Raw genomic sequence first — 12,384 nt, 5'->3', positions numbered from 1 at the left:
TTTAGCACAAAAACCTGAAAGTTAATAAGAACAGATGTATGAACAACTTTTTATTATGAATATCCACGGCAGACTACAGCAGCCCTAAATGTATAAATAGTTACAAAACAGTTTTGAGGGTTTCCACGAAAAAGTTTCAAGCATAATTTTGATGTCAACAGCAAGGAAGCAGGGCCTCGTGGTTCAGTTCCAATCTTGCAGAGACTGGCAGCAGTTAATTAATTTCTCTGGTACACAGCTGGGGGAAAAAACCTTAAGCTATGGTCATCGTTGTTCTTAACTATTTCTATATTTTATTTTAGAAACCTTGTCCGTGCCCTTAAACAAACAGGTAAAGTGAAATGATGGTTGGATGTAAAACCCCGAATCCACTGAAATTCCCCAGTTATGGTAAGCTTCACAAAGCACAACTCTGCCCCTGCCCGCCTAGATGACACGTTGGATGACACCTTAAACGGTATTGTCGCTGACATCACTCACTGATGCCTTCTCAAATGACGTCACCAATAACAATGATACCAGTGCTTCAACACAGCTAACATTTGATGTGTAGTGCATGTAAGAGCGCATTAGCAGTGGTGTGGCCCATACCGTATATCTGCCGTGCATGCAAGAGCGCATTAGCAGTGGTGTGGCCCATACCGTATATCTGCAGTGCATGCAAGAGCGCATTAGCAGTGGTGTGGCCCATACCGTATATCTGCAGTGCATGCAAGAGCGCATTAGCAGTGGTGTGGCCCATACCATATATCTGCCGTGCATGCAAGAGCGCATTAGCAGTGGTGTGGCCCATACCGTATATCTGCTGTGCATGCAAGAGCGCATTAGCAGTGGTGTGGCCCATACCGTATATCTGCCGTGCATGCAAGAGCGCATTAGCAGTGGTGTGGCCCATACCGTATATCTGCCAGCACAAGAACATGAACCAAGGCTGCCTTTACCCCCAAGAAGTATCCAGGATCAAGAGTCCTTTAAGAAGCCAACTCTTCATTTTGGTTCTCTCTCACTCATTAGGGCAGTAGACGTCAGCGCCAAGAGGCCTTTCGGGGCACGAGTCTCCAAATAAATAAAGTAAATAAATCAAATGAATGAATGAATGAACGCTGTGCAGTGAATTCTGGGGAGAAAGGGAGAGATATGATATCCACCAAAGCAGTGCCCACTGCACAGTGGGGTCTAGGTTCGAGGCATGAACTTTGGCCACAATCTGCACCCATCCTCTATTGCTGATGTAAAGTTGATTGGACCGACCCACACCGTCTTTGCTCTGTGCAGGTATCCCATACTGCACCCTGCACTGGGTCATTCTTTGCAATCAGTGACCCAATCAATGCTCTTTAAAGCCTCACAAACACAGCGAGTACAGCAGGCAAATATTTTTTGCCAAAGGACAAGAGTCCAAGACAGTTCGGTATTCTGCTCATCGTGGTCCTGTATTAGTTAACTGCCCATCCACAATGATAGTGGTAGAAAATAAGAGTATCAGACTATATGCTGTTATGTGCCATGACGTTTTACAATCTAGCAGCCCTTAAAATGTTTCAAGGCTCTGCCAATGATATCAGTACTCGACTCAAATTCTCCAAGATGCATAATAAGGTGCTCAAAGTCCAAGGCAGCCAAGCAAGGTGTATCCCTACCAGGGTTGAGCTCAATGTGCCAGCTTAATGCGAGGGAGGTGTAGTGTTGTCATACATGGTACACTAGCGCAGCGCTAAGACCATGCAGGGTGGATCAGGAATGGAAGAGGGAGGTGAGCGGAAGGAAGTAGGAGAAAGGAAGAGGAAGGGGCAAAGAAGGGAACAAGGAAGGAGGACGGTGCAAGAGAGAAGAAGGAAGGAGAGGCAGGAGAAATGGCGATAAGAAAATACAGAATATTAACTGCCTAAATTGTGTCAGTCTCTTCTTGCAACATGACATCTGGCGACAAGGGTAGTCGATCCCTGTGACCCGCCCACGTTTTCCATACTGCTACTGTGCAGGTCCCACCTGCTCTGTACCACCTTATTGCCCTCCGTGCCACCAGCCCAGCGGCAGCCACCCTACACTACTGCACTTCCGCACATTGCTCCGCATGGTGCACCACCCACCTATCACTCCGGCAGCAACCTCCCTTCACGACAGCTCCCACACTGGCCGGATCTGGAGCACCGCCTACATTTTTGCTTCCTGATGCGTTCACCAAAGCGAGTGAACGCCCTACCTTGCACCGGCCGCATTGCTAGATCCTCTGCACTGTGGTCGAGTTTTGCCTACCTACGTCCCCACCCCACTGCTGCATCTGGGTAAGCCTGCTTCCCGCCACTACTGCTTCCCGACTCTCACAGCCTTCCTGCAGCCTCGTGCACGCGTGTCTCCCCGGGAGGCCATTTTGAAGTCAAGTGGCCCGGCCAGAACCCTTGCGTTGACCTCAGCGGCCAACTTTGAGCCAGGCACCATCATTTCTAGTAGCATGTATGTATGTACTCCTGGGGACAACTGCAGCACGCTCTATGCCCAACTACTTCAAGACTCATACAACGTGACGTCTCGCTAACCCCTTTTCTCCGACACCACCAACTGGGAAGGAACTTCCTCTACACTGTTGTGTTGCACCCCTGCGGCTCACCCTGGGTGCTCCTAGTGCTGCCACAGGTTACTGAAACATTCGCCGTGCCACATATTGCTGGAACAGCCAAGCAGCACCATGTCGTCCTCCCAAGATACCTAGCAAAATGTGCAACTAGGACCAGTGATGCTAGGCATTTCTTTGGTATGCCCCCTGCCAGAGCCTCTGGTTCTCACAGCTAGCAGCAGCATGTGTCCCCAATGGCAGTGCTGGCTGGACGACTTCAAAGACTTCATGAAGAGGTCACGAGTCATCGACCCAGACCAGCAACTCAATGCCCTGCGGAACCCGATTGGCAAAGAAGGACGAACTGATGGGCGTCGTCATTGCGTGTCTCAAACGTCTAGCACAATACTGCGAATTCGACAACTTCACCACGGACCATGCCCTCTGTCTAAGAATCATACAGGGATGCGTTTCAGAATCACTATGCTGTCGTTTGCTGAAAATACATTACTCACTAGACGACACTGAAGAACAGACAAGAATCAATGATCAGACCGAAGAACATGCCAAGAAAATGGAAGTAGGAAAAGCTGAAAAAACACAAACAAGCATTCCGACTTCAGTCTCAGATTAAACCAAGACATCAGTTGGATCAAAGATGAACTTCCAAACCCACAAGCCAGAATCGCAGCACCAACAGGAACTGAAGCAGCCAAAAACAACAACTAGAATTCTACCACTGTAGTCAAGAAAACCTTCATGAAGGTCCCTGCCCTGCCATGGGGCAGCAATGTCGCTGCTGTGGAAAAGAAAACTACATTGAACTGGTGTGCAGAGCACATTACAAGGAATTAGCACAACCCCAAAAGAACTCCGGATCTTGCCAGCATGCGAAAGCAGTATGTGACAGGTGAGAACGCTCAACCAGCTCATCAAGATTCAGCGCACGATCCCATCTCGTCACGTACCGATCGCGACGCTCGCCATGAGGGAGTCATCATCCCTCACTTCTATCTCTCAGGACAGTGATAAATATGTGTGCATGGTCGCTGACCTCGACAGACTAAAGAAATATCCAAGGCAGCACATTCAAATGGGAAACCATCCAGACAATTTGAACTTGACACTGGAGCATCCCTCAACTACATATGTGCCACCAAATACAAAAAAATGAACCCAAACTGCAGAAGTCTGCTGTGCGCGTCTACACCTGGATGTCCAAAGAACCCCTACCATGCCTCGGACAATTTTGCACATCTTTGACATATAAAGACAGAACGGTCTATGCCCAAATCCATGAAGAACCTGAAGCAGCTGATTCCCTTCTCAGCTTGCCCACCGCAGAACGCCTAAAACTTTTAAAGTCCGGTTACACATCAACAAAAAGGTAACACCCGTGGCCCAACATCACCGGAAAGTGACATTTCACCTTCAACAAGCTGTAGACGAAGAGTTACAAGACCTATTATGAGCGGACATCATCAAGAGGTCGACTGGACCAACTTCTTGGGTATCCCCAATGGTGGTCGTACCCAAACGGGGGTAAAATAACAAAGTGGGCCTCTGCGTAGACATGAGAGCCTCAAACACGACCATGGAACGAGAACAGCATCCAGGGAATCACATTAGCTAAATGATTACCCGACTGAATGGGGCGAAAGTCTTTTCCACATTAGATTCAAACAAAGGCTTTCATCAGCTCGAGCTTCATGAGAGGTCCCGCTACAACACCACATTCTCAACTCATCAAAGCCTCTTCCGATACAAACGCCTCAACTTTGACATTTCATCAGCTGCAGAAATATTTCAAGAAGCAGTGAGGTGAGTCATTCATCACATTCCCAACTCATTCAACTACAGTGATGACATCCTCAAGGAACATGACAAAACCTGGATCGGTGTTTCACGCTCTCCTAGAAGCTAACCTCACACTCAATCGAGACAAATTTGAGTTTCACAAATCCACCTTGACATTCTACGGCCACATTTTTTCTAGCGAAGGGATGCGACCTGACCTAGAAAAGGTGACTGCATTAGCTGACACCCCCTGTCCACGAGATGCCAGTGACATACTGTCCTTCTGAGGGATGGTCAGCTATTGTTCCCAATACATAAAGGATTACGCCACCATCAGCTCTCCCTTGCGAGAACTCAGGAAACAAGGTCAGTCCTTTGAATGGTCAGCACAATGCGAGCAGGCATTCAACAAAATCAAAACAGCTTTTGGATCTGCCATCAACCTAGCATACTTCAACCCTCGCTGAAAAGCTGAAACCACTGTAGGACTCTGAGCCATCCTAGCTCAATATGAAAATGAAGGTGACCAACGACACATCGTAGTGTACGCCAGCCGCAGTTTGACAGACACTGAGAAATCATATTTGCAGCAGGAGAAAGAAGGCTTGGCAGATGTCTGGCCATGTGAGCACGTCACATCTTTATCTATCCGAAGCACTTCACTCTAATTACGGACCATTAAGCTCTCGTACCAATATTCAGAAACCCCTGAGCAAAACTGCGACCTCGAATGGAGGGCTAGGATTTTCGCCTTTAGGAATACACATACACCATTGTCCACAAGACAGGAAAGGTGGAAAATCTAGTGGGCTGCATGTTAAGACATCCTAGGACCACACCACGAACGAGAAACTTGCTGGCTGAAGAATACATCCACTTTGTCATCAATCAAGCAAGACCACTGGCGTCCGACTGGAAGCAATCACTGAAGCCATAGCTAAAGATGCTATGCTTCAAAACATAATACATCCCATTCAAACAAACTACTGGAGACACCTCAACGAAACATCAAATTACAAAGGAGTCAATCCACATAATCTAGCATCCTTCCGACATGTCAAAGATAAACTCACAATAGGTGGCAATAGATTACTACTATGAGACAAATTGATTGTCATACCACAACAGCTACGACAAGGTGTCATCAACTTGGTGCACGAAGGGCACAGGGGCATAGAGGCAACCAAAAAGGCACTATGGGAACGAGTCTGGTTCCCCTCACTCAATCAATGACAACTGGTAGGGCGAGAACAATCATGTCCCCCATTACAGATGTCCGACCTCCCAGACAGTGTGTGGCAACAAGTAACCATTGACTTCTTTGGCCCCTTAAAATCTGGAAAGTACATCATCGTCATAATGGATGAATACTCCAGATTACCCATTGCGCAACAAATATCATCTACAAGAGCGACCACCATCATACCAGTCCTAGACGAAACCTTCGCCGCGTGGGGTGTCCCCAAAGTAGTCAAGACCGACAATGGCCCTCCATTCAATTGACATAATTGTGCAGAATTTGCAAGTCACCTCCACTTCAGACACCGGAAAATCACCCCCATGTGGCATCAAGCCAATGGGATGGTAGAGAGGTTTGTGGCCACACCGAAGAAAACCCTACAACAGGCAGAACTAACCAGGCAAGATGTTCATCTTGCCGTGAATGAAGTACTATGAGCATATCGAACCACGCCGCATAGCACCACCAATCAATGTCCAGCCACCCGGATGCTGGGAAGGACACCGCGTACCAGAATACCCATCATGGACACCCTCATGCACTCAAGTTCTCAACAACATGATCATGCATCATTAGCAGAAATAGACAAGACAAAGAAAGAATATGCAGATGCTCAATGGAATGCAAGACCCCCCAACATTCAGAAAGGAGACTGGGTCCTGGCCCGACAAGAACAAAAGACAAGCAAACTTCCACAAGGGGAGGCACTTACAGAGGCAGCATATGTTCCCTCCGTTCATGCCCCCACTGCTCACAGGAGGAAGGTTTCCAAGAGGCAGCAATTGCAACCCTGGTTACTCACACCTATAATCCCTGAGCAAGGCCAGGGCTCTGCTTGTAATCTCCAGATGAAGAGGTCGCTGACAGTAGAAGTGATGCGTGAACCTTGGTCTCAGTGAGTTAAAGAAGATCGGAAGTCTACTCTTGTCCAAGACCATGCGGTCCTGCCTGTCCAGTCCACTCCTGTGATACCTTCCAGTAGCTGTACCGCCGGTCAGGTATAGCAACTTTCTTAGAGCATGCGCAGGCATAATTGTGGCAGAAGTAGCAAGGATTAACAGGTAATTTCAAATTAGTGTGGAGTGATCAGAACCATGATAATCTGGAAGTCCCTCTCCCCCTTAGACCTGTTTGGTGCTGTGCACAATTTGCAGAAGACCAGTGGACTGGGGAAGAGGGAAAGAGTAACCTGGCTGATGGACTGCTTGGAGGTGCTAAAGGAGCAACCTTCAAGCACACCTGTGGGCTCGAAATCACGGTGATGCTCACTATCTCATTGAGCGTGACTAGCTTTGCACATGTCAGCCTCTATACTTATGTACTCTAACCCAGTGGCACTTAACCTGCTGACTTCTGTGGAACCCCTACTTAATCACTACTGGAACCCGGGGACCCCCCACGGAATTATTATTTGAAGCTGAGCATCCCATCCAAAGTATTTTCGATGATTTGAACTGAAAAGCAAAACACAAAAAATACAGAAACAAGCATTCATCAAACAAATACATAAATTGCAAAATATTTTATTTAAATCACAAACAAATCTAAAACAAATAAAATGTTGATGGGAAGGTTTAAGTTATTCTAATTTTAACTGATTACACTCATCATCCATACTATATTTTGTTTACGCACTTGCACTGCTCCCAGGAATTCTTCTAAGGATACTAACAATTTATAGCCTCCATTTTTACATGTTGCTTCTTTGTTTATAAAAACTTTATACATTTGTATATATTATTTAATTTTCTGAGCAGGCACAGTCCCACCGAGTAGACTTGTCCCTCAACAATGAAGGACACATTTATGAATTGTGTATGAGAAAGGGAATGGTGAACATATATGCATGAGTGAACAAGGCAGAACAACTGACGAAACGCAAGAAAAGCTCAATCTTGCACTCATACTCAGAGTATGCCAATGCATTGTCTACAGGGGAGAGTAGTCCGATTAGAAGAGTGGATGTTAGCTGTGTAATTTCCCTTCAATACATTTTAATTAAATCCCCTATTTGGTTACACAGCAAAAACATTGGTAGCTGCCACAGTGTCCCGATGCATAGACATGTGTGACCCTAGGCATTTTCTTTCCAGGATGAACTGACGTATAAGACATCAAACAGCTGACAGCATGTAGTCAGAGAGATGCTCCCCCGGGAAGAGGCAAAGCCCACTCTACGTTTTTGTTAAAGAATTAGTAACCATAGCTCTTGCACACAGCTGCACTGTAATACTAGACCTAAAAATTGCACTGGTTGGATGGAGGGAATGCTTTTAGAACTGAAAAAAACACCAGCAGTCGCATCCAGCGTTCTGTCTAAGGGACACTGAACGCAGCAGAGTGAAAGCTTGAGGGAACATTCATAGAGCAGTGCGAGGGTTTGCAGGTCATTGGTCAGTGGCAGCTCGTAGCTGTAAAACACAACTCTTACTCTCAGTCTGAAGGCCCTGCTCAGAATCGTGTGCACCCTTACTGCTGGTCTCCTGCAATGACGTGCAACACCCAGAGATCTGTGAGACCTGTCACTTTTTAACTCACGCCGCTCACATGTAGTCTATCCTTAGCATCCAATCACTGGTTTGAAGCATTCTAGACAGAGCTATCTGGCGCCGTCTCTCTCGAAGATTCAGGAACATTCCGACCATCTCCCTCCATCACAGTGCCATAGCAAGGAGTGCCATTGGCCCAGTAGGGCAAGCTCTAACCCCCCTGAGCCTCTGTGCCACTGCACCTGCTGCACTACCAGATGTGCCTCTCATCCACAGTACTGTGTCTACGAAAGAGGGCGCTTGGCCAACCTTTCCGTTGTTTCTTGTAATTTCTCGGAAACGAACACTACGCTTCTACTGTCCAAAAGTTCTAAAATATGTCCTGTAGTGTCCTGACACAGCCTGATCATACTCTTTCTCATAGAGAACATGTCGCTTATGTCATCTGTATTGAAACATGAACAGCACAATGCCCAGGCTCTCAAAACACTCCACAGCCCGGGAGACATGCGAGAGAGCACTGGAGAATCCCTCGCACCAACACGAACCGCAGACACCCAGTGCGAATAACCAAATCAGCCCCGCCCGGCACAGTACTAAAGAGATGACTGACCCCTTCCCAGCCCTGCCAGACTTTGTGCTGTGAAATAGATGGGTTAATGTTACGTTATTAAAATGTATAAAGGCACGTATACCCTTGGGTGTCTTGGCGCTAAGATGTACTGGGTCATTTAGTCCAGAGTCCTACTACAAAGCCGGCACAAAGGCCTTTATGCACCTGTGTTTGCATAGCACTGACGCCTACATGCGATTCGCTACTAATATTGAGTAAACACTATTTTTCTTTAAAAATGGTGGAGTGATTGAATGTTCGCCTCTCGGACCTATAAAATAACTGAGGAAGGATGAAACGCTGAGTAAACTATGCAGGGCAGAAACTGGAGCTCCTGATGGTGCACGCTCTGCAGGAGGCGCTTTGGCCCAAGGGCCTCTATTGCTGGCTCGCTCTCCCTAACTTCAGCCATGTATTCAAGATCTGGTGCTTGTTTCAGCTGCAGCATTGCAGTCGCTTTCACATTTTCCTGATTAAATAGGTCATAAAACGCGGGCCTTAAATGTGCCCCCGTCCAGCAGTATTTCACGGATAACTCACGGGGCGATGGTCACTAATGAAGTCACAATTTACCAGTGCTTAAAGCCCACGCAATCTCTGGGGAATGTCATAATGTATTATATCACCACTGTATGTCAAAAATGCACCCTATTATGTCCCCTCTCACCGAATGTCACCAAATAATGTACGCATTGCTTATGCTTCCCACGCCCCATCATTCCATTTCAATAACTCCCTGGTACCGACGCTAACCGTGCCATTCCACAAAGTTTTTGTTTAACTAAATGAATTAAGCAATGCCGCAAGGACGATACCATTTGTGGACGATACCTTTATTGTTTACTGGTAGCCTTGTAACCTTTAGCACTATACGGATTATTTCCTCTGGTGCGGTCATACATTCCAGCATAGATCCACTAACTCGTTTCACTGTGTGGTTCTGGCACTTCTGACTCACAGTTCCAGACTCTCCAAAGCACACCCCCTCCCCAAGATCAACCTTTCCACGCACTAGAACGCTCTTGCTTCTTTGCGTCATCAAATCAGACATTACGTAAACTTCCCTGACCCAATCAAATGTCTCCAAAGCGAATGAGCAAGGAAGCCATCCTTGGAGCCGCTTCACAGACCCATTGGACACTCGCGGAGGCACTGGTCGTCTCTCGACGACAACCAATTGCCTCTTCTGCTAAAGTGGGGTCAGGGTCAGCACAAGTCGAGGCAGTGTCAACTGTCAAGCCTGATGCAGCATGGTAGTTGCAGTTCATTGTTAATTACTTCTGGCAGAAATAGAATTAGTGTAAAAATTAAAAACCGAATTGGGATAAGGTGGTATTCTGGATGTGAGGGGCTCGCCTGGTGCATCCGATTCCCCCGTCTGGATATCTGTAGAAGATCCCGAAAGAGTGTAAGGAGTCAGTCACGCACCTGTGCTGGATTTCGGACTTCGCTCTTTCTGGAGTCTTCACTTCAGACCGGGAAGTGCATCAGCTCCCGAAGTCAGGCTCCAGCACCGCAGACCCCTGTGTATGGATGCTCTCCTGCTGTAGGAGGGACACCCCCTGTTCCTCGGAGCACCCGTCGGTGCTGTACCCCACCACACCGGCTGCGAGGCTGCCGTTCCTTCCCACCTCCTCCTCGCAGTGCATCGGAGGCAGCCGCCAAACTTCCAGGCAAAGTTCAGGCGGCGGAGGAGGGGTCCGCGGAACTTTATCCCTTCTTCTGCCGGGGCCTGGCTGCGGACCAATGGGCCGGCTGAACGGGCCGCCGCCCTGGGCTTTGATCCCAGCCCCGCATTGTCTGTCGCCGCCGGCGACCCAGAGGTGGGGGCGGCCGGGGTACAGGTGGGTAGAGGCGGACCTGGCCGCACCAATGACACACTTCCATAGAGTACCGCACGGAGGAAGGGAGGGCGTACTGACGCACCCTCGCGTGGCAGCACCTCGGTGCATCCCGTTCATCACAGCCCCTTGTAGCAGTGCACATGTCTCCCACTGCACCTCACACCTGTCCTACACGAGCCAGTACCATTCCGGCTTTAAAGCCCCCCCCCCGTGATATTTTAATTGCATCCCTGCACCATCAGCACCTGCCATGCCTTGTAGCAGGACGTCATCCCTGGTAACAGATTATCCACGCATATCATTCGTGTTCGGCGTGAACCCGTGCCATTTCTTCCGTTTTAGAACCACGCCATTGCTTTTCAGTCCCATAATCTAATTTCAGTGCCAGAACACAGGTTACAACTCATCCTTGCCTCCCCCCCCCGTATGGCAGCTAGAACCCCCTCTCACTCACAGCTCTACCAATGCCCCCTCAGCCCTTGAACGTGATTCCTGTTCCAGAACACACCCACGACGCCCTCCGTGCATTCCAGCCTACCTGCGCCCCGCCCCATCACTACATCTCGTCGGTCCTGATTTGCAGAACTCCCTGTCATTACAGTTCTAGGCCCCCACGCAGCATTTCCGATCAGGATTGGTTCTAGGATTTTTGAAGCCCCGGCAGAAATGGGTGCGCGAGGCTCGTGTAATTTGCATACACCATGACATCACAGGAAATTACATCAATTGGATAGTAGTCCTCTGGCACCTTGGAGAATTATTGCAAGAAGCAACTTTGTGCGGAAATCCACAACATGGATCACAGCTTCTTCCCTCTTCATTGATGTTTTGATGGGGGGTCATACATATTCACACTCTAATGAGGTGAGCTGGATCATGTAGGATTTCTTTAAGGGGCCACTGGCAGGGTCGGACTGACCATAGTGGGTACTGGGCATGTTCCCGGTGGGCCGGAAGGGTGGGGGCCAGTTCTGGACTGGTGGGGGCCATTTTTGTTACTGAGGGCCGGTTTTGCAGCATTGCTGCAAAGTCGACCCCCTGTAAGAGTATAAAGACAATGTTGTGGAGATTGTGAGATAGATAAAAGAATAGACTATATCAACATTGTTGCTACATATACATTTAAAATCAGGGAAGCCAAGAAAGGGTACTTCTCTAATCGCATCTGCCAAGCTTTGACTCTCTCGAAAGAGATATTCAATATTGTATCAGAACTCCAGTCTCCTTCAGCTTCTTGAGCTATCTTTCAACACTCCAAACAACTGTGTGATAATTTTGCTCAATTCTTCTTCTTCAACAAGACTAAACTAATATATTTTTTGCTACATATTTTATTACTTTTCAGTAGGGGTGGGCGGAATTTGCGAAATTCACTTTCGCAAATTATCGCGAAAATTTTAAAAATCTCTGCAAACATGCGGAAATATCGCGAAGATGCAGAAGTTTTTTTCCCGCCCGTATTCACAGTATTTTCTGCGTGGTCGTGGCTCACCAACTTACCCATGCGGTTGCTCGCGGGCGCGGCCATCTTGTTTTCACTTGTCTCGCGGTGCATGATCGCGAGAAGAAAGACGTGATCGCGCGACGAATGACGTTACTGCGGGCGCGAACTGTCGCGAGACAGCGCAAATGGCTACCAACAATCCAACATCTCGTGGAGAACGCGACCGGATCGGGAAAACTTTTCGGCGAACGCAGGGATTCAGGTAAGGCGATCGCGAGAATGTATTATTTTACAGCGCAAGCAAGCAAAATATTTCCGGTAAAATGCTGATTGCGGAAATTTTGACATTTTCGTGCTCTACGCGGAACGCGAAAATGTCAAATTATCTCAATTTCCGCGAGCG

At 47.9% G+C, this 12,384-nt stretch overlaps 1 protein-coding gene across 5 annotated transcripts in view; it reads right to left on the bottom strand.

Moving 5' to 3' along the window:
• Positions 1–11,144, bottom strand: part of STRA6 (signaling receptor and transporter of retinol STRA6) — a 311,887-nt gene extending 300,743 nt beyond the window's left edge. For 3 of the 5 annotated variants that reach the window (XM_085643890.1, XM_085643893.1, XM_085643892.1), the window contains exon 1: positions 10,122–10,774. The gene's annotated coding sequence lies outside the window, so the exon portion shown is untranslated. Of the gene's footprint in view, positions 1–10,121; positions 10,776–11,075 lie in introns of those variants that run through there. The other 2 variants (XM_085643894.1, XM_085643895.1) reach the window with 2 other exon arrangements.
• Between the last annotated feature and the right edge of the window lie 1,240 nt (positions 11,145–12,384).

This window comes from Triturus cristatus, chromosome 3_1 (assembly GCF_964204655.1).
Source record: "Triturus cristatus chromosome 3_1, aTriCri1.1, whole genome shotgun sequence".
NCBI lineage: Eukaryota > Metazoa > Chordata > Amphibia > Caudata > Salamandridae > Triturus > Triturus cristatus.
This window is presented reverse-complemented; position numbering and strand designations above follow the sequence as displayed.